Source organism: Spermophilus citellus (genome assembly GCF_964194105.1).
Source record: "Spermophilus citellus genome assembly, chromosome: 1".
In the NCBI taxonomy this organism is placed as follows: Eukaryota; Metazoa; Chordata; class Mammalia; order Rodentia; family Sciuridae; genus Spermophilus; species Spermophilus citellus.
In genome coordinates this window covers 2,836,916-2,864,463 of record NC_138182.1, presented here as the reverse complement: position 1 = coordinate 2,864,463, position 27,548 = coordinate 2,836,916, and the positions used below count along the sequence as shown (strand labels likewise).

At 47.5% G+C, this 27,548-nt stretch overlaps 1 protein-coding gene and 1 pseudogene across 2 annotated transcripts in view; both read right to left on the bottom strand.

Moving 5' to 3' along the window:
* The window catches only part of RAB20 (RAB20, member RAS oncogene family), a 36,132-nt gene that overhangs the window by 3,013 nt on the left and 5,571 nt on the right, over positions 1 to 27,548 (bottom strand). The gene's annotated exons all lie outside the window — the stretch shown is intronic.
* Positions 19,177 to 25,009, bottom strand: LOC308644428 (large ribosomal subunit protein eL27-like; annotated as a pseudogene). Its single transcript has 3 exons — positions 24,968 to 25,009; positions 21,437 to 21,857; positions 19,177 to 19,310 (listed from the first exon to the last, which is right to left on the bottom strand). The product of its transcript is annotated as a large ribosomal subunit protein eL27-like (transcript).

Genomic DNA, 27,548 nt, shown 5'->3' with positions numbered 1-27,548 from the left:
TCCCGGGCTGCTCTCGGGTGTCCTAAGCTGGCTCATTCTGGCAACGTGGGGCAAGTCTACAACAGGACAGGCTGGTCTACAGGTGCTGAACTTACTGCTAAATGAATGTCAGTGGGAAACCTGGTTGCTATTTCAAGCATGAAAAGCAATGAAGATAAATTGGTAAGTCACCAAGACCTGAACTGTCACATCAGCTTTGCCAAATAGGCAGTGCATTTGAAGCCAAGCCTCCCAACAAGTTTCCCAGTGGTTTGTGAATGCAAGCTGAGCTAGAAAGCCAGGCATCAGCTGCTCGCCTGCTATGAACGGCCCCTCCACCTCTCCGGACACCGACTTCCTGTCTGCAAGGACAAGCTTGCACTGGGCAGTTTGTGAGTCCTCCCCTTATAACAGATCATCTCACCCTTGCCCGCTTAAATATCCATTCTCAAGCTGAAGCTCCTGGAATCCCAGTAGTTTCTTTCACTTGAGCTTCCCTGGGAACTAAACTGTCTCCTGGGCCAGAACACAACAGAAAAGTCTCAAGTTGGTTCAAGTTCAGCCAACACAGCAGAGGGTCAGCGCTGAGGAGCCAGGTCAGCGGAGCCAGGCTGGCACAAGAGTGAAGCTTCAGCCCATGACTGCCCCAAGTTCAACTTGTTCAGGAAACACTTCCAGAATGGTCCGTTCAGCCCCACGTCACCAACTCAGACTTGTTATGTTGCTCGTCCCCGGGGAAAGGAAAACTGGGATCTGTAACAGTGCTCCGGTTCCTGCTCAAGCATGCTGCTAGAAAGACTCCAGATCTGCAGCAGAACTGACTGGAAGCTCACCAGGGAGTCCAGAGCAGCTGCAAAGGGGCCAGCGTAGGGGTCCACTGGGCTACCCAGCCCAAGCTCGGTTTTTTAGATTCACAGATCTAACACTGCAGTTGTGTGAATTCCATTCAGTGTGTGTGATGGAAGTCTGTCTGGCCCGGGAAGGAACCGGGAACCAGAACACCAGCTTTGTCATTCTGATGGGGAAGGAACTGCTCAACCCCACAATTAGGAGATTCCTGGTTAGTGACAGAGCTACGTATGGTCAGTGGCGGGTCCTCCAGGTTTGTTACACAGTTTCCCCAGCACCACGAAGTGGGCCTTCCCCTTCCCTGACTTCACCCAGGGAGAAACCCAGGCACAGGACAGAGCAGGCAGGAGGAATGGAGCCCAGACAGGAACACTGCTCCAGACAACCCGGGGAGTTGGGTTGGGTCCAACCTCCCTCACAACAGGAGAGAGGCAACGGGGTCTTGAAGTGGCACATTCTGGCAGGAGAAAAGCCTGTCCCTGTCCCCTGTCCCCTATGGGCATTCTGTCAGGAACATGGGCATTAATGGTGAGTGGCCATCTACCTGGAAGTTCCAAAATGCAGGCAAAGAGCCACCCTGGGGGTGGCGCGGGCAGGGTGTACTAAAGAGACAGATTCCAGAGAAGTCTAGAGTCAGTCCCCACAGTGTGAGCCTGGGCAAGACACAAAGCCATTAGGAGCCTCCGTTTCCCCAGAGCACCTGTCAAAATTGGCAGAGAAATTGAATCAAGACTGCTTAGGACCATGCCTGGCATACGCTAAGCCCTATTTGAGAGTTTGTTAAATAAACTGAGTTAGATTCCTCCCAGACCCAGACAGACTCCCCGCCTGTGGTCTCCTCATCAGTACAATGGTCTCCAGTGGAGTCTCCAGGTCTCCACGTTTGCAGCCAACGGGGCCCTGCATTTTTCTTATTCTCAGAGGATGACCTTCTCCCTGGTCCTGGTCCTGGTCCTGGTCCTGGTCCTGGAGGTGCTTCGTCAGGCGGCTGCTGCCTCATGCAAAGCAGCAGAGTTGAAAAATGGTCCAGACACAGATGAGGAAAACGGGAGTCACAGCCTCAGCAACCCCAGTGGCCATGGGAGAACTGACACCGCCCGACGGCTTCCTGCTTTACTGCCCAGCCTCCCCAAAGCAGCCAGTCTCACCAGCGCATCTGCGATTTCTGTCTAAAAGGTCTAAAACCACTGACATGTGGATATGGCCAGAAATCACACCACCCCGCCACACGTCCTAAACATAGGGTGGGTAAGCCATCAAAACGCTGATGCTCAGACCCCACATGGAGAGGGCTCAGGGGCTCCCCAGCTGGCCGTGACCCCAGAACAGGAGTCTCAAGCTTCCCTTCTAAAAGCAGAAGTGAAAGGCAGCTACAGGGCTGGGGGGCTCACATGGCAGAGGCCCTGCCGAACACCGAGAGGTGTGGGTCACATCCCAGCACCACAGATAAACAGACAACTAGTGAAAGGGGACCGGGACATGCACTGCTGTGGTTCAGCTGACATCTGACCTGCCAGGACACGTAGCCGCAAACGCAGGAGGAAAAGAACCCAGAACCGCTTTCTCCCAGTCTCAATCCCATGGCCCATTGGCAGGACGCTCGCAAAGCCATCACGGGCAATGAAAAGAAGGTGACACACAGATGCACACACCCAGAGAGGGGACAAAATACAAACACCAGAGCCAGGGCCGCGGCAAAGAGCAAGAGGGCTTGCTGCCCTGCGGGGATATTTTTAAACAAAACCTGTCCCCAACGTTCTCAGTTTCCATCCACAGATGCTGCCAGGAAGGGTCCTGTGGTTCCAGCTCAGGGTCTGATGAGCTGTGACGGATGTTCACAGCCCGGGCCCACGTCCACACGTCCACACGTCCACACGTCCACACGTCCACACGTCCACGGGTGAGGGCACCCCATCCCATCGCTGCTGTGCTCCAACCGCCTAACAGGAACGGTCTGAGGAGCCACACCCCCAGGAACGCTGGCCAAGACGACGTGGTTAAGGCTCTTAGTGTCACAGGAGGAAAGGGTGACACCTTCGCTCAGGCTCATGAAAACAGTTGGGCTTCCTGGGCCTTGTGGGGCACAGCCACTGCCCCCAGGGGGAAGAGAGTGAGAGGCCAGTGGGGTGAGGGCTTTTCTGGGGGACTCCCCAGACACTGAGCACTCTAGATGAACGGCCAACCGGCCACCTCGGACACCCATGACAGGTCACGGCAACTCGGTCAGGCCACGGGGCCAGTGGTTTGGTCCGGTGGTGTCTGGATGTTGCTGTGGTGGCATTTTGTAGAGGGGACTCACACACTGGGACTCTGAGGAAAGCTCGGACCTCCAGAACACGGTGGCCACATCCAACCACTGCAGGCCCTGGGTGCAAGGTGAAGCTCCAGGAGAAGAACTCGGCCCGGACAGAACAAAGTCCTGCCCGTGATCACACACCCCACTGGTCGGTCTGTCTGGTGAAGCCGGCCTGACCCACACTCTTGGAGTGACCTGTTCGTTTCTTAGGACAGGCCCCCTGCTCCACCATCGAGGCAGCCCTCTGAGGCCTGTTCCCTCCACAGAGACAGGAATGGGATCAAGGACAGCCTAGGGCCCGTGGGTCCTTCCCTAGGACAAGGCCATGTATAGTCCAGTGTAACACCCTGGTCATGTGTCCAAGGGGAGGAGGAACAGCAAGAGAAGGGGCTTTTTAGAAAACTGAAAGTATCGCTCTGACCCCAGCTGGCTACTTCTCCATCGAGGGTGCCTTTCAGCCCCACCGTCCAGGCCAACGGCCGGTTCTTTCCAAACGCAGGTCCCATGACGGAAATCCCCTGCTGCAAGCTCCCTGGCCAGCTGTGGGCTTCAGGGCAAGGTGAACTGCAGACCAGTTCCTTCCAGGCTCGAGGCCACCGGGACAGGCTTCCAGTGCCAGGAAAAGTGTGGCTCTTGGGGAGCGCGGGGCGTCTCTCATGGGAGGCGGAGAAGGCAGCAAGGAATTTAAATTTCGAGTTCTTCCTGGTTTTGAAGTGACCTTCTCTTATTCTTTTTTACTCTTAATATTTTTTCCCATTAGAGGAAATTCTCATAGCCTTCAACCTTTCTGCACAGGCTGCCTAGTGATCCCAAAAGATGTGTCCACAGAACCTGGGAATGGAATCCAATTTGGAAAAGCTGTCCTTATAGAGGCAATTAAAGTTAGAATCCAGAGGAGCACTTTCTAAACCTCCCGGTGGACGCTAAATCCAATGGCATATGTCCTGAGAAAAGACATACCCTGCAGCAGAGACTGGAGTGGCCACAAGCCGAGGAGCCCCTGAAGGCTGTGGGAATGGCCTGGGACACGCCTCCTGTCCTAGAGCCTTCAGCTGACACCTGGCTCGGACTTTGGCCTCTGAGCTGAGGAATTCCTCACAGCATCTGCAGGAATCTGACACCTTCTAGGCCTTCTGCAGCAGGAGCACTGGCCTCCAAAGTCAGCAGTCGCCACCCAGTTGGTGGACATCAGCACACCCAGGGCCTCTGAAACAGATGTGCAGCTGGCAGGCAGGCAGGTAATCTGAACCCCTGGGGACAGTGATGGACAACAGCCCATAACTCCCCAGGCATAAGGCACAGGATCAGGTGAGAACCACCGCCAGGCAGGTGATTCTCCTGCTACCCCAGCCTTGACTCAGTGTGACTCACCTGTCGGCTCCCACAGCACATCCAGCCAGCACCATCCATCCGGCCATCAGCCATCGAAACCAGCCTCTCCCCACCGTCTGCACTCAGAACTGGCTCAGAGGCCCCAGGCCCCTTGGCCTCCTCCTCACCCCGACAGTCCTTTCCAGGTGAATCTGTGCTCACCCTCAGCATCCAACCCCGAGTCCCACCCCAGACCAGGACGAGAGCCAAGGGGGTGACCCACCTCCTCGTGGCCAATCAGTCCCAGGACTGGGAGTCAACTCTTCCTCAAACTTCTATGTGTTCCCTTCCTCACCACCATGACCTGCCTGGAGGCCAAGGGCAGCACCTCTGGCCTGGTCTGTGCCCCACCACTGCCCCTCCAGCCCAGTCTTCCGTGCCCCAGAACCACCCTCTGCAGCCACCCCTCCATGTGGCCATGACCTCGCCAAAATGCTGGGCTCTCCCCAGGCCCCCTCCAGGACCTAGCCTGCTCCCAGCTCCCTGGCAGCACCCACTCTGGCTCGCTCTTCCTGCACGGGGCTGCTCAGTGGCCTGCTTGCCCACGGGAAGTGGCAGGCTGAGGCTGCACAAAGCGCACCAGCACTGTCCCTCCTGGTCCCTTCACTGTTACAGACACGTCTAATCTGCCAGGCGCGGTGGCACACGCCTGCCATCCCAGTGACTCGAAGGCTGAGGCAGGAGGATCTCAAGTTCCAGGTCAGCCTGGGAAACCTAGTGAGCCCCTGTCTAAAAAATAAAATAAAAAAATGACTGGGCTGGGGGTGTAGCTCAGTGGTTCAATCCCCAGTACTTTAAAAAAAAAAAAAAAAAAAACTCCAGCATTTTGACATGTGACAATGTGACAATGTGCATGAAATGGTTCCTCTGGTTCCTCTTGTTCATCGCTGGCTGACCAGCACATCCAAAAAATATATAAAATAGGCCCCACCTGTAATTTAATGCTCTCTGATAGCCACGTTTTAGAATCTAATAGGTGACATTAATTCCACTACTTTTTATTCAACACAGCCAAAATACTGCTACTTTACTATCTGGTCCACATACAACTCCAGAGATAGGGCTGGGAATGGGGTGTGGTGTCAGAGCACTTGCCTAGCATGAGCAAGGCTCTGGGTTCCATCCCAGCACTACAGAATTAATAAATAAAACTACCAAGTTGGCCTTTTTGGTACTAACATTTCTAAGTCAGGTGTACATCTCATGTGAGGACCACGTCCCCACTGGATAAGGTCATGTCCCCAGTGTTCCAGTCACACGTGGTCAGTGGCTGCACGTAGGCAGTGTCCATGTGAGCAAGTTCTCTGAGGCAAGAGCCACAGGCAGCATGTCCACTCTGGGCATCAAGCACAATCCTCAAGACATGTGGACGCTCAAGAACTGTTTGTGATGGGCGTGATGGAGCCATGAAGCTATGGCAGCAGATAACCTATACCTGGTGGGGCCAAAGCTCCTTGTGCTTCGGCTCACTGATCCTCACCACTCCTAGGAAGCCCCCATCTTCCCCCTGGTCTCACCTACGGGCCGAGGCCCAGCTCTGGGCTCTACTTCCCACCTTCTGCCTGCCCTAGCACCTCACAGCCCAGGTCCTGCCACAAACCACCTGAGGCAGCTGGCTCTTTTGTGGATGGCCAGATACAGTCCGGCCTTAGTGAGGGCCTCCCAGCATCACTGCGCCTCCCCCTTAGCCCCAGGACACAGTGGCTGCTCAGTCGTCCCACACAGACCTGGCTGTCACTTCTCCCCTTGAAGGTGGGCCAGCATGCCGGGAAGCACCACCTCGTGTTCAAAAATGAGATGTTTATTATGTGCCCGCTGTTACGGGGTGGACTGTACCCCCAGAAAAGGTCCATTCAAGTCCTAATGCCCACACCTGTGAATGTGGCCTTAGTTGGAAATGGGGTCCGTAACGGAATGTGATGGTGTCCCTATGAGGAGTACAGATAACAGGGACGGACATACAGGACAGGATGGAGGGCGTGCAGGAGAAGCCGCCTAAAACAGAGGCAGATCAAAGTGACGACCCACCAGCCAGGACTGTGAGCACCCACGGCAGAGGGGAGAAAGGAGCGGAACGGAGCCTCCGAGGAGTGGGGTCTGCCAGCACCTGGGCCTCAGACGTCCAGCCTCCAGACTGCAAGAGGCTGGGCCTTGGTGAGCCACCCCTGCTGCTCATCTTTGTCACCCAGGCAACGCCAGCCCCATGGCACAGCCCAAGCCGCAGACCCTCGGCCCCCACCTCCCCAGTGGGGACCAGAAACTGAACAGAAATCAAGACTTCCCTTCCCCCAACCAGTGATGTGCAGGGCTCCACGGGCCAGGGAGTTCTGCTTCCCTCAGAAAGCAGGAGGCACAGCCAGACGGTCATGAACTTCAGCAAACCACAGCAGAGCAGAAGTAGATAAGGACGGCTCAGATGACCCTGAACTTGCGTAACCAAACTCACGTGCCCTTTCCCCAGCCAAAGCTGACCCAGCCGCCCGCTTCCTGAGTGCAAGCGGAGATCAGGAAGTCTCCCCAGGGCAGGGGTGGCCAACACTGCCTCAATTCACGGTTGGTAACTCAACCCCAGCCAGGAGTGACCTTCGCTCTCTAATCTGATTTACACAGTGAGGAACCATCACCCAAGCCCAGCTCTGTCCTCCTTGAGAAATCCAGAAGGAAGAGGTGGTAACCAGAGAAAAGGGCATTCAAGAAAGACCAGCACTAACCCAGCCGACGGAGGGGAGCAGCTGCACTGAGGGGGGAGCTGCCACAGACTTGAGGAGCTGGCAGCCCACGGTGGACAAAAAGCTCAGGTGGCCCAGGGTCACTCAGACGTAAAGAGCCACACCCTCAGCAAGCAGAAGGGACGTGCCAGGTCCCTATTCTGGATGTATGGTCTTCCAGTTCTTACAGTGAGTGCAGGGAGTGTCAGTCACAGTGAACCCCTCTCTACACCCAGCCGGCTCCACGATCCTGTGGGGCCTCAGGAGCCACCCGCCCTGGAGAGAAGCTGACACAGGCACACACCGCCATGGTCACACGGTGCACAGTGATAAGAACCACAGTCACATGGACAGCAAAGGGGAAAGGCGGTCAGCCCTCAGAGACCAGGGTCCCTGCTCTTGGCCACCACTCACACTGTCACCTCAGGTCCCACTCTGTGATGAGCCAGGGAAAAGGGGGCTAGAAGAAGAAAGCTAGGACTTCAATCTAAAGAAACAGCAGTGGGCTGAGCAGAGCTGGGGGCTGAGCCGCACCAAGGAGCCTGCAGCTTCTCCTGGCAGCAGCTCCCACTCCAGCTTCCTCCAGGGGAAGAGCAGCAGCGTGCCAACCTGCCCATTGTTCTCAGAGACTGTCCCTGTGGGTGCAGGTGCAGCCTCATCAACCCCAGGCAGGAACGACCCAGCCCACGGGTGAAGAACCCCAGCCCTTTCCACCGTCCCTGGCTAGCAAGCAGCCCCATGACAGCCATGTCACCATGTAAGAAAAACTTGATGAACCCTGCACCTGGAAAGGACCAAAAGCCAGGGTTGGGCAACTGAGCAGCAAGAAGCGTAAAAGGAGAAACTCACCCCCAAGACGGTGACGATTCTCGGCCAGAAGAAAGAACTAAACCTTCAAGACAAATCAAGCAAGGAAGTGATTAGTGGAACATTTTTAAATAGGCTAATAATTCAGACCCAGGAATCTCCTAATCATCCACACTTACTGTTCCAATTTTGTTCTCTACAGTCTGTGGCCACTGAAGGGCAGGAAACGGGGCTGTTCTTGTTGACAAAGAGGAGAGCTGCTCTCTCCTGGAGGAAGCCCAAGGGTTCCCTCTGCTAACGAAAGGAGAATCAGCACCAAAGGGCTGGGCTACCTGATCAGTCAGCAAAATGTAACCAGAGTCATCCAAGTCCAGTCTGTACAAGGAGAGTGTTCCTTTTTGAAATAAAAGAATCTAAACCCCCAAATATTGCCAACTAACGAAAAAGGCCCTCTACAGAAGAGAGGCACAGTGTTCCAGGGAAACAAACTCACTTTTACACCGAAATACTCCTGCCAGTGTATTTTCACTCAAATCAGCATGTGTCACTGCTGTCAATTCTACCTGACAATCAGAAGTGTCACATCCAGCTGACACATGCTATCACTCAAATGATCAATTGCACATTAATCCCAGACCTGTGATTCAGTGATGGGGCTTCTGAGAAAAAAATGATTACATAATAAAAATGAACTTGGTTTTCAAATTACTGCAGACTTTTTAGGCATAAATTTACTAAAAATAATCCCACAACAAGATAAATAACTCAGAGAGAAGTCCTTTAACAGCCTACTATTAAGAAAAGAGAAGCAAATCCAAAACTACACTTACATAACATACTTAGCTTTAAAAACAAAAACTCTCACATACCAGCCTATTAGTGAGCCAGTCGGCTTTACCTCCAGCAGACACTGTGCTGTTCTGTGGTAATTAATTTTAGAATGAGCTTATCAAGTAAATACTTAGTCATTGGCTAAAGTCTCTTTTTATTGAAGCAAGAAACTAAATCATCTCTGTTTTAAAGCAAGTCTTAACTTGTTCCAAAGCCACGGCTGAACTGCAAATACCCCATTAAAAATGCTTTAAATTTAAAAAGGGTTTTCTTGAAACACCGTCATCAGAACAGCCTCTTACCTGGAACACTTCATCGGGTATCCTAGTTGTTGAACGCCTCTGCCACACAGAATCGCAGGGCCTTCTTCCCTCTCCACCGTATAAAGTGCTCTGAGAAATGCGTGACAGGGACCAAACCTTTCCTGTTGATTCTGCCCCCAGGGAAGCACTTCCAAACTTTTCTTAACAATTCCCAGGAAACAGGGTTTTGCGGGTATTTAGGATGCTCATCTTGCTCACCAGACTGATAACATCTAGCAAAGCACCCCTGACCCTTACAAGTACATATCCACTGACAAACATCGTAAGATCCGAAAAGCCTGCCGAGGATCCTGGGACCACCTGGACACTCCTCAATCCCTCATGATTGAGTCTTCTATGAGAACTTGGTTTATCATATTTAATATAATAACACTGCGTGTGCTGGATTGTAAAAGTAAAATTCTAAAACAATTTCCTAAAATTGTCCAATTCATTGGGATAGAGAGTAGAACAGCAGGTGCAAAGGGCAGGGGGGAGGGATTAATGTTTAAAGGGGATGGATTTCAGTTTGGAAGATGAAAAGGCTCTTTACACGTTCATCACTGAATACATTAAGGCCACTGAACTGTACACTTAAGAATGGCTACAATAGTGGATGACGTCTGCGCACAGTCTCGTGGGCTGAGCTGTGCTCGCCAGTGCTGCGGGCCTCACCTGTCATGTAATGGCATGATGTATTTTTATCTTACAGAATAAATCCATTGTATATATTTTTCTCTTGATAAATAGCTGTATGAAATCTGTTTCTTGAATATTTTTCTTCTATTGTACAAAATTCTGACATCCTACCAGTATTTGTCCTACCGGGTTTTTGTTGTTTTCTGTTATGTATAATAGTATCTGATGTTGGCAAAAATTGAATTTTTTTAAGTATACAGAATGTTACGGGTTTTGGAATTTGTGGACACAGATTTAGAAGATCACCATTTACAAATAAAATATTTTACATCTAAAAAAATGGCTACAACAGTAAACTTTGTTATTTTTATAGGTGTGTATGTGTGTGTGTGTATATATAAAATGAATGAAATCACAATTCAAAAACTCCTTAACATATGCAACTAGCACCCATGAAGAACACCAAGAACCTTGAATGGCGTGGCCCCTGTTCCCGTCTGCTCTAAACAACCGGCTTATTTGCACAGGGCTGTGGTGAGCCTGGCACAGCCCTCTGTCCACCTGCAGTGTGCATTGCCCAGAGATCTGGTTAAAATGCCAATTCTGATTGGGTTCCTGCTGCTGCCACCCACAGACCTCACTCAGAGCAGTAACTTCAAAGATGCAAGCAGTCTGGGGCACTGCTCAGCGACTCATGAGGAAGGGCAGTATTAACAGGTCTAACTGATGAAACTAACAGGTGACCCTCTGGCAGGTCCCCAATCTGCTGCCTGCCTCTGGCCCTCTCCACAGGTAACATGTACAGAGCAGCCCCAGGTATCCTAGCCACAGAAAGCCAGGGGGTGGCATTTGCCAGGAGTTAGAGGCTGCACCCTCAACTGTGGGGCCCTGAAGCTTGGTGGTCAGTAAGCAGAGTTAATCGGGTTTTTAATTGGCTAGGTTTGGAATGTGCGTTTGCAATTGCTACAGAAACGTACCTGGTTAAGTAAACAGCAGGTCAACAAGCTTTAATAAATGAATCCTCAAATGATCCAGAAACCGATCAGCTCAGACACAACACTAATGCAAATCCCGACAGGGCTACTTAGCCAAACACAGGGATATGTGAGGGTCACCATCCTCACTTTTGAGAACCCAAGATCTCCGCCTGGAGTTCCAGGCCCACAAACCTGGGTGGCATTCAAGCTTCCTCAAGGACACACAGCCAGGTTAGAAAGTGCCACACCATTAGAATCTCAGTGCTGGTGTCATTCCCTGGGCAGAGCCCAGGTCTGCCTCAGTATCTCCCCTGCCAGCCAGTGTCCCCTCAGAAGGGCCCAGAGCTCACTGACAGTCCACTCAAGTGCCAGGCAGGTGTACACACACCTGTTGTATTGCATTTCACCCTCCCCACTATTGGTGTGCACATTCACAGACCTTGAAGCAGAGATCCAAGGGGCTGGCCCATCTGCTCAAGAACGGGGCGAGCTCCTGGGGGGGCTATGACGGTGTGATTATGAGTTGGGTAGGGAGTGGCCAAACAGTAGAGTGTTAGGGATTTTTGTCAGAATACTAATCTCCCCCATTTTCTTAAGGTAAATCTGAAAGATAAAAATTGCATATATTTGAGATATACAACATATTTTGCTCTACATGCCCACACTGTGAAATGATTACTACTACCAAGCTAATTTTTAAAAATCTCCGTTACGGTGTGTGTGTGAACATTTAAGATCTATCTGCTTAGTGAATTTCAAATACACAATACCAGATTGTTGGCTATAGTCACCACGTTGTACACTGATCTCCAGAATGTTTTACCCTGAGTAACTGAAACCTGGCACACCCTGGTCTGAGTCTCCAGTTCCCTGCCCTGTGCCCTGGAAGTTGCCATCCATTGCATCTGTAGAACCGCTTCCCTTGGAGCCACGGAAGGCCCGCAGTGACTGCCTCCCAGCAGCTGGACCACGGTGTCCCCAGGCTCCCTGCACTGGCAGCCAGTGGATCCTAGCAGAGTGCCAAGGACAAATGCTAGGGAAAGGACAGGCTACTCGACATGTTCCTGTGGGTCTGGGTATCAGCCCCTTGACAGACACGTGGATTGCAGATCTCTCTCCCATTCCCTGAGCTGCCTCCTTGCTCTGTGGAGTGTTTCCTTTGTCACACAGGCTTTTGGTTTGATGTAATCTCATTGGTCTACTTTTTCTTTTAGAATCACATCAAAAAAAAAAAAAAAAATCATTACCCAAATCAAAATCAAGAAGCTTTGCCCTTAAGTTTTAGTAGTTTAGGCTCAGGGCTTATGTTTCTGATTCACTTTGAGTTGATGTGTGTATGGTCTGCAAAGGGCCATCTTGCCTCTGCACGTGGGCTTCCAGCTTTCCCAACACCACTAGATGAAGAGCTGTCCTTTCCCTACTGTGTGCTCTTGACACCTTGGTCAAATCCCCACTGGCCATGAATGCATGGATTTGTTTCTGGATTCTACCAGTGTGCCTGACTTCACGCAGGTATCACGCTGTTCTGGTTCTTAGAGCTCCGTGTTACTCTAAAAGCCTCTCTCTTTACTCTTCTTGGTCTAGATTGCTTTGACCATTCTGTGTAGGGGTTTTGTGTTTTGGGATCGTGACTGTGGCATGCTTGGTGGCTAGGAAGTTTCTGTGCAAAGACGCAGAATGCCTGGCTGCTAGGAAACTTCTGTGCAAAGAGGCGAGATGCCTGGCTGCTCTAGGGTGTCCTTCACGAGGAAGCTCTGTATCACAGTCTTATCAGCTTTGACCTTCATCTCAGGCACACAGCTCCTGGGAACATAGGGACTTTCTTGTTAGAAAACCACAGTGTTACACTGAACCTAAATCTGCCCACATAACAGTAACTTTATACAATCGACTTTCTGAAGAAAAAACATTGCATATTGCAACTTGGTATGTAACAGGAACAAGCTGCATAATGTTGCTAAGCCTGTAACCTGTCTAGTAACACAATGAACAGTGTGTACTAATGATGCCAATGACCTAGAGTAACCTATGGGTATACTAAAGCTTGGCCTCGCTGCCATTCTGCCATCTTTCTCTCCTGCCTCTGCATCTTGTTTCTGTGTCTCCCTTTTTATTTTTTCCTTACAACTGGCACCCAACGTGGGGCACGAGAAGAGTTCTCTCCCTACACGGCCTCCCAGTCCACAGAAAGTTTGGGACAACAAAATCCACCCTAATGGAGACTCTTCCAGACGTTGACAGGTAACATGGGAAGGGAGTAGCATACGCGCCTGGAACAGGCTTTGACACGCATCTTTCATCGGTCGGTCGGTATCGATCCCTAATCAGTAGGCTATGGGTAATCTCTGACGCTCAATGACGTCATCGGGACGCACTTTCTCTCCTACTTAGCACGGCTGGACATTCTGTAAATCATGCTCATCTTGCTGCCTTGCTGACAGATAAGCTCTTACTGTCCTTTTCATCCCAAAAGTGGACCACTAAATTGAGAGCCTGGGAGAAGATAGGTGAAAGGCTTCACAGGAGCCACAGGTACCCGGACCTGTGCTACTAGCTTGGTTTCTCTGTCGTGATGCTGGTGGTAAGGCCTCTTTCTCAACCTGCGGCTCTCTTCCTCCTGGGCCCAGATGTACGGTCCCCTGGACTCATTCTCAGCGGCTCCACCGCGGCAGTGCAGCTGCAGCAGCAACACTGTCCATCCTGTTCCAGAGCCTCCCCGTGCACTCTTCTACTAATTCACTGCCATCGCCTCTGTGGCCGGCTGTGGCAGCCATCCTGCCCCCAGCCAGATCCAACTTAATTGAGTGTTTGGGACAAGCTGCGGAGGAAGAGGAGCCTCATCCATTAGCTATAAACTCTGTTACCTAACCAAAGTTTGAGCAGTTACCTTTTACTGTTTTTAGAGAGTTGCAGCTTTCGGAAAGCAGTATAAAAAGTAATTTTACTCTAAATATGATTGAAGGGTTGGGAATGGGATATGTCCTGGTCCCTAATGATTGAGAAACATTAGTTAAAATGGTTACTTCTCCTGCCCCAAATACTGTTTTCTTTCAAAAATATTCTTTTTTTTTTAAATTTTTTTTTTTTTAAAGAGAGAGAGAGAGACAGAGAGAGAGAGAGATAGAGAGAATTTTTTTTTTAATCTTTATTTTTTAGTTTTCGGCGGGCACAACATCTTTGTTTGTATGTGGTGCTGAGGATCGAACCCGGGCCGCACGCATGCCAGGCGAGCGCGCTACCGCTTGAGCCACATCCCCAGCCCTCAAAAATATTCTGACTTGGCTTGTGCCCAGGCTGAAGAAAACGTGCAAAGAAATGTCAATGTTGACTGTGATGATCCATTTGGAGTAGGGCAATGGGATACTTCACAACAACAAGTCAACTGTCTTCCAAGAACAATTATGTCTAAAACTTGGCCTCAGATTCCTGACACTCGAGATTCCTCTAAACCATCTGTGCAATTAGACAAGCTTCAGAGGGAAGTTTCATAAATTTTGTTAATCACTTAACTAAGGCAATAGAGATGCAAGTTGATAACTTGGAGGTTACTAATATTTTAGCCAAACAGCTGGCATAAGAAAATGCTAATCAAGATTGCCAACATGTAACAAAATCTATCATAAAATGGACACTACTTTGTCAGATATGATAAAAACACGTCAAAATGTAGGAACTAAAACTCATAAAGCGGGGCTGGGATTGTGGCTCAGAGGTAGAGCGCTCGCCTAGCATGCGTGATGCACTGGGTTCAATCCTCAGCACCACATAAAAAAAAAATAAAATAAAGATATTGCGTCCACCCGTAACTAAAAATAAATATAAAAAGTAGAACTCATAAAGCTGCCTTGCTTGCTGCTGACTAAAACCCCTGATAAATTATAATTGTAAAAAACCTGGTCATCTTACAAAGGGTTGTAAGGTTAAAAAGGAGTCTCAACAACGCTCTGATGAAAAGTGTCCTAAATGTCAGAAAAGATTCCGTTCGGCAATCAGCGTCAGTCGGAGACTGATACATCAGGAAACTTTGTTTCGTGTGGCCTACCAACCTGGACAAAAGGAGGGGGAGTCCATTTTTCCAACCTCCCCAGAAAAATCCTTTGTTGCTCAATTGATTGTAATTCCCTATGTTTCAGCTCAACAATCTTTAAATGAATGGGGAAATACAAGGTTTAACTCTAATGTTATTGGATCACGTTTATCAGTTACTGTAAGTAGACATAAATTAACTCTTTGTTTAAATGAGCAGTCAATGACAGGGCTATTGGACACAAACACTAATGTCATGGTAATAAATGCTTTTATGGTATGGCTTCATGCATGGCCTCAAGAGGCCACCTCAGTCTGGGACAAAGGAAACAAAAGAAACAAGCGTCCAAAACCTCCCTGTGGCTACCATGCTCTGCCCCTTCCAATCCACACAAATCATCACTTATATTCAACAATATGTGAAAACTATTACAAGATTTACAAGATTTAAAACAAAAAGAAAAAAAACTCTCCAAAAAAAATTACACACACACACACACACTGCAACACCATGCTTTAAGAGAATTATCTTTTTTAAAAAAAAAAAATGGTTACAACAGTTTTCCTTACTTTTTAGCTTCTGCTGGATCTCTTTACTTTCCAAGCCTTATATTTAAAATGCGAATTACAGGTCCTACACAATTTACTAGGTTTATATATTAAAAAAAAAAAAAAAAAGCCAGTTTAGACATAGAAGGAAAAAAGCATCTCTTTAAATCCGAGCCACTCGGCTGGCTTTCATCTGTTTCCAGCCAGGTTTCTTAGCCACCTCCTCCCTAATGCTGCAGCACAGAAAGAGAAAAGTAGAAAGATTCTAAATGTGCAAGTTTTCTTTTTCAAAAAAGTTGTTTGTTTTTTGTTTTTGTTTTTTTAATTTCACAGGCTTCCAACTTACTCTTATCTAAACTAAAGGTACACTCTGACCTGATTTTAAAAAAGTTAGTACTACAGCAATGTAAATTTTTAGTCTTTTTCTGATCAGTCTTGTTTAATCTAAATATAAAGGCTTTTACATTCTTTGTCCAAAGGCCAATTTCTCCAGAGTTAACTCAATACATTCAAAAAACTTCTTTTAATAAATCCTTAAAAGATATAAATATGGTTATGTTAAAAAATAAACCTAATAACCATCAAGGACAAATCAATGTTCATCTAATTGGCCATTATTATTGATAGTTTTTGTTAAAACACCTTATACTTTTACAACAATAGTTACTATTATAACCAAAAATTATATATATTAAAATAATTATATTGTCCACAATTTTCAGGCTGTAATATTTTGCCTTTTGTTGTTATGTATACAGAATTAATTACTGATGGTCTTACTAAAATTTCATCCTTGACAGACATGGATTCATGTTTTATACCTTACTTGTAATAAACTTTATATCTCACTGTATTAACCGATTTTTTAGCGCAGTTGATTTTCACATGCCTGATGAAGGACAATTCTCTTTGTTGCATCAGGTTCCTTAATTATACCCCTTCTTCCTTAATTTTCACTGTTCCTCTTGTAGATGGGTTAATGGTATATACAAATAGAGGTGAACAAAAAATATTAATATCTGATTTTATTAATGCTAAATGAAATAACTATTATATCCTGCCTCAAATCTCTCCACAGCAAGCTAGATTAGCCACCTTTATCCTGATGCTGAAATTATTTTTTTACTTCAAACATTATTACAGATTCTCGATATACAACTAAACTTGTTCCTTATGTTTTTAATCACTGTGTTATGCCCTAGTTGGGATGCCCATTTACTCTCTTTTTTTTAACCCTTTAAACTCTTTTGGAGCGTCATACGTCTCCTGTCTTCCTCGCTCACACACGTAGCCACACCAAAATTCCTGGACCTTTGATGGAGGATGACGCTCATGCAGACGACGCTGTGAAATCCCTTTGTCCTTTGTTCTGAGGTGCTGCAGAATCCCATGGATTTTTTTTTTCATCAAAGTGCCCGATCACTAATAAAACGTTTCCCATCTCTTCTCAACAGGTTCATGCTATAGTCAACAACTGTCTCATGTGGACCTCTCTTGGCTCCTCTACGGGAATCCGTAAACCCACGAGACCTACGTTCTAATGCATTCTGACAATGGATGTTACCCATTTCTCTCCTTTTCATCTTGTTCCTTTCTTCATGTTTTTATTGATACTCACTCCTGGTTCATTTGGGCGAGTGCCCACAGGTCTAAAAAGGTACCTGCTTATATTTCTCACTTATTGCTTTGTTTTTCCACCATGGACAAGCCTATTCACTTAAAAATGGATATGCCCCTACATATACATCTTGTGCTTTTGCACAATTTTGTAATCTATAAAATATAATTTTGAATCATAAAATTCCTCATAATCCTACCAAACTTTGGTTAAATGAATGCATCATACTCTTAAAATTTGCCTCTTAAAAAAATGGGGGGGGGAATCTAGCCTCTCTCATATTAATAATGCTTTAAATATTGTTTTATTTACAGTTAATGCACTCAACATGCAATACAAAGTTAATGCTCACAATTGGTCATCTGCTTTGGATAGACATTTTATTCCCAAACAGCCATTACCAAAATTTTATGTAAAATATAGTGTTCCACCAGACCCAGGGTGACAAGACCCTATGCCTTTGGTCACATTGGGAAGAAGGATAGACTGCTGTGTTCACACCAACACGTCCTGTTTGGATTCCAGCTCGATGCATGAGACCTATTAACTATGAATGGACATCAGGGACTTTACAACTCAATCCTCAAGTTTAATTTGACCCTGGATGAGGAGGACTCCATCAAACAAAAAGAGGATCACTCTCCTCGAAAGAGAAGGAACATTACAAGAGGACCCTGAGATACTTGACCTCCAGTGACCTGGGGAGACATAAAATCATTTAAAGCCTCAGCTCAATAGCTGTTGGCTCAAAGGAGGTTAAAATACACTCTGAAAAAAAAATTAGTTACTGCTTCGTTTGCTAAACTTACACAAAACTCTGTAAATGTTTTGATCCTTATAATAATGTTATTCTGCTGTTGTACCCTAGCTGCAAGAAATCCAGTACAGTCGGACTCCTTAACTTCTAAAACTCATTACAATATCTGGGTTCACCTGGCTGAAATTGTTAACTTGTCTGAGATTTGTATCCACTAGGATGTTTTTTTTTTTTTCTTGTGGAACATATAATTTTAATTAAATACCTGCTAATATGTCTCATGGTACTCATCATTATCTTAGCAGACTGACTGTGTTCCTACCATCTCCACAGGATGTAACAGGCCACCATCCTGTACAACATATCCATAAAATGTCTATTCTCACTGATGAAAAATGTGATGACTCAATAAATCTTCTAAGACAAAATTTGAAGTTTTTACATTTTTCTTAGTGGGTATTCTTGGACTAACTGTCGAGGCTTACAAAACAACTATGAAATTGGCCTGTGCTATGGTAAAAAATATTTTTTTAATCATAATGCTGTGACAATTAGTATGCTTGATAAAGAACAAAACAACACCATCAAGTCATTCTTGACAACTGCGCTGCAATTGATTATCTGTTATTATTACATCATAAAGGTGTCAGGAGCTTAATAATATGTGTTGCTTCAATTTAAGTGACAATAGTAATTCTATCTCAAAGGAGTTACACTACCTTAAAGATATCATTAAAAGGATCCAACAAGATGATGGGGGGGTTAGACTTGTTGGATTGGCTAACTTAGAGGTTACCCAATTTTATCTGGATCAAACAATTATTCATAGGTGGATATTTACTAATACTGGTGTTGAGAGCCACAGCAGAAGGGGCCCCAGCAAACTTCCAGCTGCCGGCTGATGATTGGCTCACAGCAGCCCCAGCAAACTTCTAGCTGCCAACTGATTGGCTCCTCTGCAGTGATGCTCATTGGGCTGTTTCCCTGCCCTTTCAGACCACTGAGCTGCTCATTGTGGGACTTTTTTTGGCTCCACCCACGAGACCCAGCCAATGGGCCTCAAGAGCAGGAGGAGTGGGGGAGGTTGAGAGGCTCGTGGGAAGCCGGTGGTAGCAGTTGGGCTCTGAAGGTTTTTCCTGAGGAGCTGTGTGGTTTGGTGTGTGTGTTCTAAAAATAAAGTTCGTTTCTTTTGACAAGTAGCTCCTGAATTGTGCCCAGCCAGACTGCGGCAACTGGGATTGTTACGTTGTGTTTGCTGTTGTCAGTGCCTACCCTATTTTTTTGCCCCCACCAGCATTAAAAAGAAAAACAAATATTAATCATTCAAAAGACCTTCAAAAACAAGAAAGGGGAGCTGTAGGGGTTCTTTGTCTTGTCTTGAGATCTCTGATATATTTCATGACTGTGGCATGCTTGTGGCTCTTCCAGGTAGGAAGTTTCTGTGCAAAGACGCAGAATGCCTGGGCGCTAGGAAACTTCTGTGCAAAGAGGCGAGATGCCTGGCTGCTCTAGGGTGTCCTTCACGAGGAAGCTCTGTATCACAGTCTTATCAGCTTTGACCTTCATCTCAGGCACACAGCTCCTGGGAACATAGGGACTTTCTTGTTAGAAAACCACAGTGTTACACTGAACCTAAATCTGCCCACATAACAGTAACTTTATACAATCGACTTTCTGAAGAAAAAACATTGCATATTGCAACTTGGTATGTAACAGGAACAAGCTGCATAATGTTGCTAAGCCTGTAACCTGTCTAGTAACACAATGAACAGTGTGTACTAATGATGCCAATGACCTAGAGTAACCTATGGGTATACTAAAGCTTGGCCTCGCTGCCATTCTGCCATCTTTCTCTCCTGCCTCTGCATCTTGTTTCTGTGTCTCCCTTTTTATTTTTCCTTACAATTCTGTGTCTTTTAGTTTCAACATGAATTTCAGGAGTTTGTGTTGGTCACTGAATCTGTAGGTCACTTCAGAAGTACAGGGATTTTAGCAACATTTAGTCTTCTAACCCACGAACACGGGACATCTTTCCACTTACTTATGTCTTTTTCAATTTCTTCCACCAATGTTTCATGTTTTTGGTTTACAGATCTTCCACCTCCTTGGTTAAATTTATCCCTCAGAATTTGGTTCTGGTACTACTTATACATGGGATTTTGCCCTCCATTTCTTTTTCAGATAGCTTGTATTCATGTAGTGAAGTGCAAATGACTCTTGTTTGACGATTCTGTATACTGGAACTTTGCTATACTTGTTATTAGGTCTAAACGGTGCTTTGGTGGAGCATTTAGAGTTGTTCTATGTATATAAACTCATGTCATCTGTAAAAGAAGGCAATTTACTTCTTCCTTTCGAATCTGAATACCTTTGTTTTTTCTTCTCCAATTGCTCTGGCTAGGACTTCTAGGATCATGCTGAATAGAAGCGGTGCAAGTGGGCACCCATCTTGTTGCTGATCTGAGGAGCTGTCAGCTCTTCACCCCACATGTGTTGGGTGCTGTGTGTTGGCCTGTTGTACCCTGTGGTGTACTGGTTCCTCCTATATCTAGTTGGTGGAGAGGTTTTTTGTTTGTTTTTGTTCTATTTGAGAGGGTGTCTCACTACTTTGTCCCGGTTGGCCTTGAACTTTGGGGCTGAAGCAATTCTCCAACCTCAGCCTTCCGGGTGGCTGAGACTTCAGGCACGTGCCACAATGATGTTAAATGTTCTCATCATGAAACAATGTTGAATTTTCTTTCTTTTTTTTTTTTTTTTTTTTAAGAGAGAGAGAGAGAAGAGAGAGAATTTTAATATTTATTTTTCAGTTTTTGGCAGACACAACATCATTTTTTGTATGTGGTGCTGAGGATCGAACCTGGGCCACACGCATGCCAGGCGAGCGCGCTACCGCTTGAGCCACATCCCCAGCCCAATGTTGAATTTTCTCAAACGCTTTTTCTGCACCTACTGAGATGACATCTGGTCTCAGTCCCCTCACCCTGTTGAAGTGATGCATCTCCTTACTGATGTACATATGCTGAGCCATCCCTGCACCCCAAAGGTCCGACCCACTTGATTGTGGCAAGTGATGTTCTTATTATGCTGGGCATTTTGCTGTATTTTATTGAGAATTTTTGCATCAATGTTCATCAGGAATATCAGTCTGTAATGTTGGGGTTTATCTGTCTGGTTTGGGCATCAGGATAATGTGGGCCTCCTAAAATGAGTTTGGAAGTTTCCCTCCTCTTCAATGTTTGGAAACATTTGAAAGATTAATGTTAATTCTTCTTTGTACATTTGTTAGAATTTACCAGCAAAGCCATTGGGGCCTGGGCTCTTCTCTATTGGGAAGTTTTTAATTATAGATTCAATCTCTTTCATCAGTCAGTCAGTTCAGGTTTTCTATCTTCATGATTTAGTCTTGGGACGCTGTGTTTCTAGGAATCTATACATTTCTTTAGGTTAGCCAATCTGTTAGTGTTCAATTATAGGAGTTTACGATTCTTAGTACTTTTGTGTGTATCAGCTATAAAGTCTCCTCTTAACACTTACTTGAGTCTTCTTTTTTCTTGGTCCAACTAAAGGTCTGTCAATTTTGTCTGCTAACTTCATGCTTAACTTGTTCTGCTTTTTCTAGTTCCTTAAAGTGTAAAAGGTAGTTTACTTGCAAGCTCTCACTTTTTTTTTTCTTTTAAAATTTCGTTTTTAATGATAGGGAATAACAAAAAAAAAAAAAATCTAAAACTGAAGCTCTGGAAGAATCATTTGTTCTTGCCCGTCTTGTACCTCTCGTCCAACTTCACCTTGGTCTTCCTACTGGCCTTACGTCTAAGAGCAGGCTCTCTAAAGACATCCTGTTGATGACAGTTTTGTCCAGGGGATACCCACAGAGCACCTGAGGGCAGGAGGTGACTGTAGTTATAAACCTTCACAAAAGACTTCACCTTTGACCTTTTGGCAATTTTCTTCTTGCCCAGGGCAGCTGTCACTTTGTGGGGATAGCGGTCGATTCCAGCCACCAGAGCATGGCTGTAGGGACAGTCTGATGTGCCATCATCAATGTTCTTCACAATGATAGCTTTGCGTCCAGAGAAGCGTCCGGCCAGGACCAACACCACCTTCCTGGGTTTCGTGAACTTGATCTTTTTGACAGCAAGCAGCTGGGCCTATGTCAAGCTCTCGTTTTTGTTTTCTTCTTCTTCTTTTTTTAAATTAATCTTATTTTTTTAAATACATGGCAGCAGAATGCATTACAGTGCTTATTACACATATAGAGCACAATTTTTCATATCTTTGTATAAAGTATGTTCACGTCAATTCATGACTTTATACATGTACTTGTTTTTTTAACATCACAATTCTTATTACACATATATACCACAATTCTTCATATCTCTGGTTGCATATAAAGTAGGTTGACACCCAATTTGTGTCTTCATACATGTACTCTGGATAATGATGTCTACACATTCCACCACCCTTGCTAATCCCCTGCCCCCTCCCTTCCCCTCCCACCCCTCTGCCCTATCTAGAATTCATCTGTTTCTCCCATGTTCCCCCTCTCTAACCCACTATGAGTCAGCCTCCTTCTATCAGAGAAAACATTTGGCATTTGGTTTTTTGGGATTGACTAACTTCACTTAGCACTATCTTCTCCAACACCATCCATTTACCTGCAAATGCCATGGTTTTATTCTTTTAATGCTGCAAGCTCTCATTTTTAATATGTTATTTAATACCTATAAACTTTCTCCTTAGAACTTAGAAACCTATCAATGTCAGTTCGCTGGGTTTCCGTTTTCACTTGTCTCAAGTTTGTTTTTGTTTTTCTTTTCTCCTTGTGCATTTGGAAACGGGGGCATCTACTTGTCTTTATGAACTGGTGTTGGTGAGGAAAGCCCCATACCAGCCATTCTGGGTGGCCTGCCACAAGAGTCTGCAGGGTCAGCCTGGCATTCAGATGGACCTGGAGCCTGAAGCATGGGACAGGTAATATGGGTGATTTGTTTGTTTGTTTGTTTAAGTTATAGATAGACCCAATACCTTTATTTATTTTTATGTGGTGCTGAGGACTGAACCCAGTGCCTCACACGTGGTGGTCAGGAACTCAACCACTGTGCTACAGCCCCAGCCCCTTATGGATAACTGGAAAGTGTCTTTCCTACCGTTCCCAAGGTATCTTTTCTGATTTCTGTGCTCACTCAAGTGCTGCAACCTCTGCAGTATTCCTTAGCTCTTGAGAAGGTACTCCATAAAATAAATGTCATCCTTTTTCCCATGACGTAATGGGCCCTTTCACATCTATGACAAAGCATACCACAGACATGAGAAGTGCATGTCACGCTATGAGGTTAAGAATCAAACTGGCATTTCCATGCACCAGCCTTGTAGTTATGAGACAGGCAGCCCTGAGGTCCCAGCTGCCTCCAATGCACCACTTCTGGGTACAGCGGTAGTTTTTCAGTTCACCAGGCACTAAAAAGACGGTGCTGTAATTTGTAGTTGTGATACTGTGAACAGGAACACCAAGGTTGGGCAACTCTTCCCCACTCTAGAATGCTGTCACTTCTGGGAAGGGCGCAGCGAGCCTGGTGATTAAGAACACAAACCCTGGGGCCTCTGCCCAGCTCACACCCCAGCTCAGCCACCCTGGCTTCCGGGGACTCCAAGAAAACCACCTTCTGCTGCCACTTGGGGAACTTGCGAAGACTGAATGAGACAGTACACAAAGGGTTGGAGCAGCCTCCAGCCCAGGGCAAGTAACGATGTGGCCAAAGTCTGTGGTGCAGCCTGGATCTCGAGGCTGCAGGGCAGGAGGTGGATCCCGACCGGGTCACAGGAGCCCACAGGCTGCCTTGAGAGTGGAGCCGCCCACGAAAGCAGTACTGCAGACACAGCTCGACTCATTCTTCATATGGAAACACTGACTTCAAATACAGGTGAACATTTCAAGTCTGATCTGAAGCCAACAACAAAGAGCTTTCTATGAGGTGTGAGTTCATTACAAGAGCAACCATTTACGCCTTCAAATAAAATGAAGAACCTTCCAAAATAGAGAAATTGATCCACAAAATTCAAAAGTAAAGACAGTACATTAATCAGGCCACCTCAGAATGACACATTCTGTGTGATCCAACAGTCTTTTAATTTTAAATTACATGTAAGGCAGAGTAACCGGTAACACCATAATGCCAGCCTGTGAGCATTCCCTGACTGGACTTGCAGTACGCAAAGCATCCCTCAAGGGCTGTATTTCATGTTTACTTTCTTAATTCCACTTCGGCCATGACTTTTTAAGTAAATGCTCTACTTGGAAATTTTTCATGTCTTAAGGATTTTAAATAAAATTCTAATCACCATTGAGTATTTGGCAAAAATGTATAATAAGCGCACCCTAACTTTCAGAAATAAAGGAAAAAGCCAATGTTTATAACAACTTCTCCATGTTTCCCAGTAGTGATGGATTCAATTCAGGTATTCATGTATGTAAACATACACATTCACTAATTCACTAATTCTTAGAGGAGAAGGCCATAATAGTGACCAAGAAAGGAGTCTGAGGATGTCCCGGGCTGCTGCAGGACTTCTAAGCTATAAAAGCTCAGGTCTAAAGAAGCTACATTGTCCTTCAAAACAGTCTTTAAACATGTGAACTGTCCACATCTGCATTTTCACAGCTTAAATTCCAAAGAATGTGGTATAGAAACTTTCTTTTACAAGAAATACCAGGAGTCTCATTATAACAAAGAAAAATGCAGCTGCTGTTTAAGTGGTGGGCAGAGGCGAAGCAGCGTGGGGTGGGAGTTGCTGAAGCTGTCTGGGCGTGGGCAGGTTCCTGGGGGCTGCTCCTGCTCCTACCTGATAGTCCCGGACCCCAACTCCCACCAGGAGCTATTTTGCCAACAAAGATAGGAGTGTCTGAGAAAGAAAGGTCTTTTGTTACTGGTTAAATAAAACAACTTCTCTTCCCACCAGTCAGTGCTCTGGCCAACGGAAGGACTCCCACCAGTGTGTAGCCCCAGCGTGGGAGCTGCAGAGATACCCAGTGGCAATCAACTTGCAGCTTACTCCACCTGCCAGGGGCTCCCCTCTAAACAGGGGTCTTTTGGGAATTTATGGAGACAAAGTGGCCATTCAACAATGGGGAGTTGGAAAAAATTTCAGAACCACCAGCAGAAGAGCAATCGCAACCCCTCGCCCTCTTTCAAAAAGCAGTGCATCAGAGACTGGCTTCACGTGCACAGCTTCTGATTTGAATGGCCTTTGTTAGACGAACTTGCAGTTTGTCAATCAGCTTTATTCCAGAAACATCCACCATTCGCCATTGCCCCCTCCTTGCTCATGAAGGCTGCAGGTGAGGAGCCCTGCAGGAAGGAGTGACGCTGAAAGATGGGGAAACTTCCCATGGGCTCCGGGGAGAGGACACTGGAAGGAGGGCACACCTGCCCGGCAGAGCTGGGCGACAGCCTGCCGAGAAGACCTGGGGAAGCTGCGGCAGGAGGGGCTCCAGGCGAGGAGTGGCAGGGTCTGCAGCCCCCCAGAAAGCCTCTCGGCACCCCCTGCACGAGGAGGACCGGAGCAGAGCCAGGGCGGACCTGCCTGACCCTGACACTCTGCCATCATGGAGAGGAAGCCACTGTTCTGAGAATAAACAGTCATTTAACATGTGCCTAGTCAGAGGTGGAGTCACATGAAGTCCCTGAATGAGGCAGAGGCAAGCTGAATTTGTGACCATCATTTTCTATTCCCCAGAGGGCTTCAAGATAAAGCACTCCTAGAGGCTTTTGCTGTGGTTCAGGTGACAGTTTACAAGCACAGCGGACCTTAATCAGCCCAGTTCCTCCTGGACCCACTGACTTGTGACCAGTAAATATCTTCCCCACCTGGGGTTCCAGGGCACCCCACACACAGGGGGCTGGGGCTGTGGGCCGAGCCTCTCACCCAGGAGCTGCTCATAGGCCTCCACCAGGCTCCAAAACCTCTGAGTGAGGTGTGGCTGCCAACACTCCTGCCATCACCCCTGCTGAACCAAGACACTCGAGTTTCTTCACCTGACTTTCCACCCACACACGTCAGGCCTCCACGCTTAGTCAACAAGGCAGAGGACTGTGCCCAGGAAGCCCTGCACCCTAAAGGTGCCCCAGTCCCAGCAGAGGAGGATGTGGGTCCACCTCCCAGCACAGGGTCTGCAGGATGAACGTCTAGACCGCAAACCTAATCTGGAATGTTCTCCAGACCCTCTCAGTAGGAGCCATTAATCTTAAACCCAGGCCCTAAGCACACCGTGCACACGTGCTGGTGGAGTTCAAGCGAAACAGGCGTTCCCAGCATCCCAAAGACAAACTCGGGAAGTTTCTGTTCCTGACATTTTAGGGAAGAGTTTTCTCCTTCACGTGACCCAACCCAGGGTCAACAAGCTTCCTGCAGGGGTGGGAGGTAAAGACGTTGGCCTTCTGAACTCCACAGTCTCTGCTACGCACACGTGCAGCCACCACCGTGCCCCACAGCACGTGGATGTGGTGCTGTGCCAGTAAAGCCTGGCTTACGGCTGGAGGCTGCCCCGGCAATGCCCTGGGACCGGGAGGGGACGCAACCCACCAGGTGGTCTGTCTTCAGCCACAGCAGCTGCCAGGCTGAGGGCCACCCCATCACGACCTGAGGCGCCTCAGAAGCCTCATCTGGGTACGGCCACTGGCCCTGAGGAAGGGCTGGATGCAACTTTGCCAAGTGAGTGACTCGGCCCCTCACCCCATTTTCTGGGGGTTGTCTATCCACTCTGCACCCATCCCCCAGGGCTCTTCTGAATTGTGTGCAGGCAGGAGAGTGAAGTACCCACTGTCAGTAGCTCTGGGGTCCTTGTTGAGGACAGCCACCGCCAGGCTCACCCACAACATCACCCCTGACTCCACTACTGACACCCCACCTGACACAGGACCCCCAATTCATTCCCCTACCTAGGGCAGCTGCATGGGGTCGGGGCTGCAGTCTGGGTGCAGTAGAAGGGGGGGAAGGGGGCTCACGGGCCCCAGGACCGCCCAGTGCCTTTCCCATGGCGTTTCACCTGGGTACCACCCTCCCCTCCGCGGACCTCCCCAGACAGCAGAGCCCTCACAGGACACCAAGGCTGCTTATCTAACTGCACAGGCCCAGCGCCCAAAGTTCCCTCCCGTCACCAAGATTTCACCCCCAGGAATCAACTACTGGGAGGCACCAAAGTTGTTCAAGTAAGAGAAACATCCAAGCAATGGCTCCAGATCTCATGCAGAGAGTAAGAAGTGTCCACCCCAAAGCTGCTCCCTGTCTCCCGCAGCCAGCACAGGCTCATGGTGGAGACTCCCCAAACCTTCGCCCAGCCCTTCCCAAGACCCTTAAGCGTGGGCTAGGACGGAAGGGGCTGCTCCTCTGGGTCTAGCCCAGTCAACATCCAGATCCCGACTTCACAGCGGCAGGAAGATCGAGGTCTGGGTTCTGGCCTGTCACCGTGCCTGTCACGGTGTAATTTCAGGAACAGTGGCTCCCCTCAGACAATCTGCTGGTCTGCAGCATGGTCTGGCCAATCTCCCCCAGGAGGACCCACGTGGGGATGAAGAAAGGACATGATTGTGAGAGCCTGGCGTGGGGCCTGGCCACGATGCCCACACACTCTGGGGGCACAGGGCTTGAGAAGATCCACCCCTCTGTCCTCCCACACAACAAAACTAGTTCCAGGGGCTGGAGGGGGAGGGAGCAGAACAAGGCTTGGGTTCCTTTTCCACGGACAACCTTCCAGCATTCTGAAAGCAGTCCTACGGTTCCGAAGTTACCAAACAGCCCCAGTTTTCTCAGTCCCTGCCTATGTCACAGGAACTCCAGAGCCA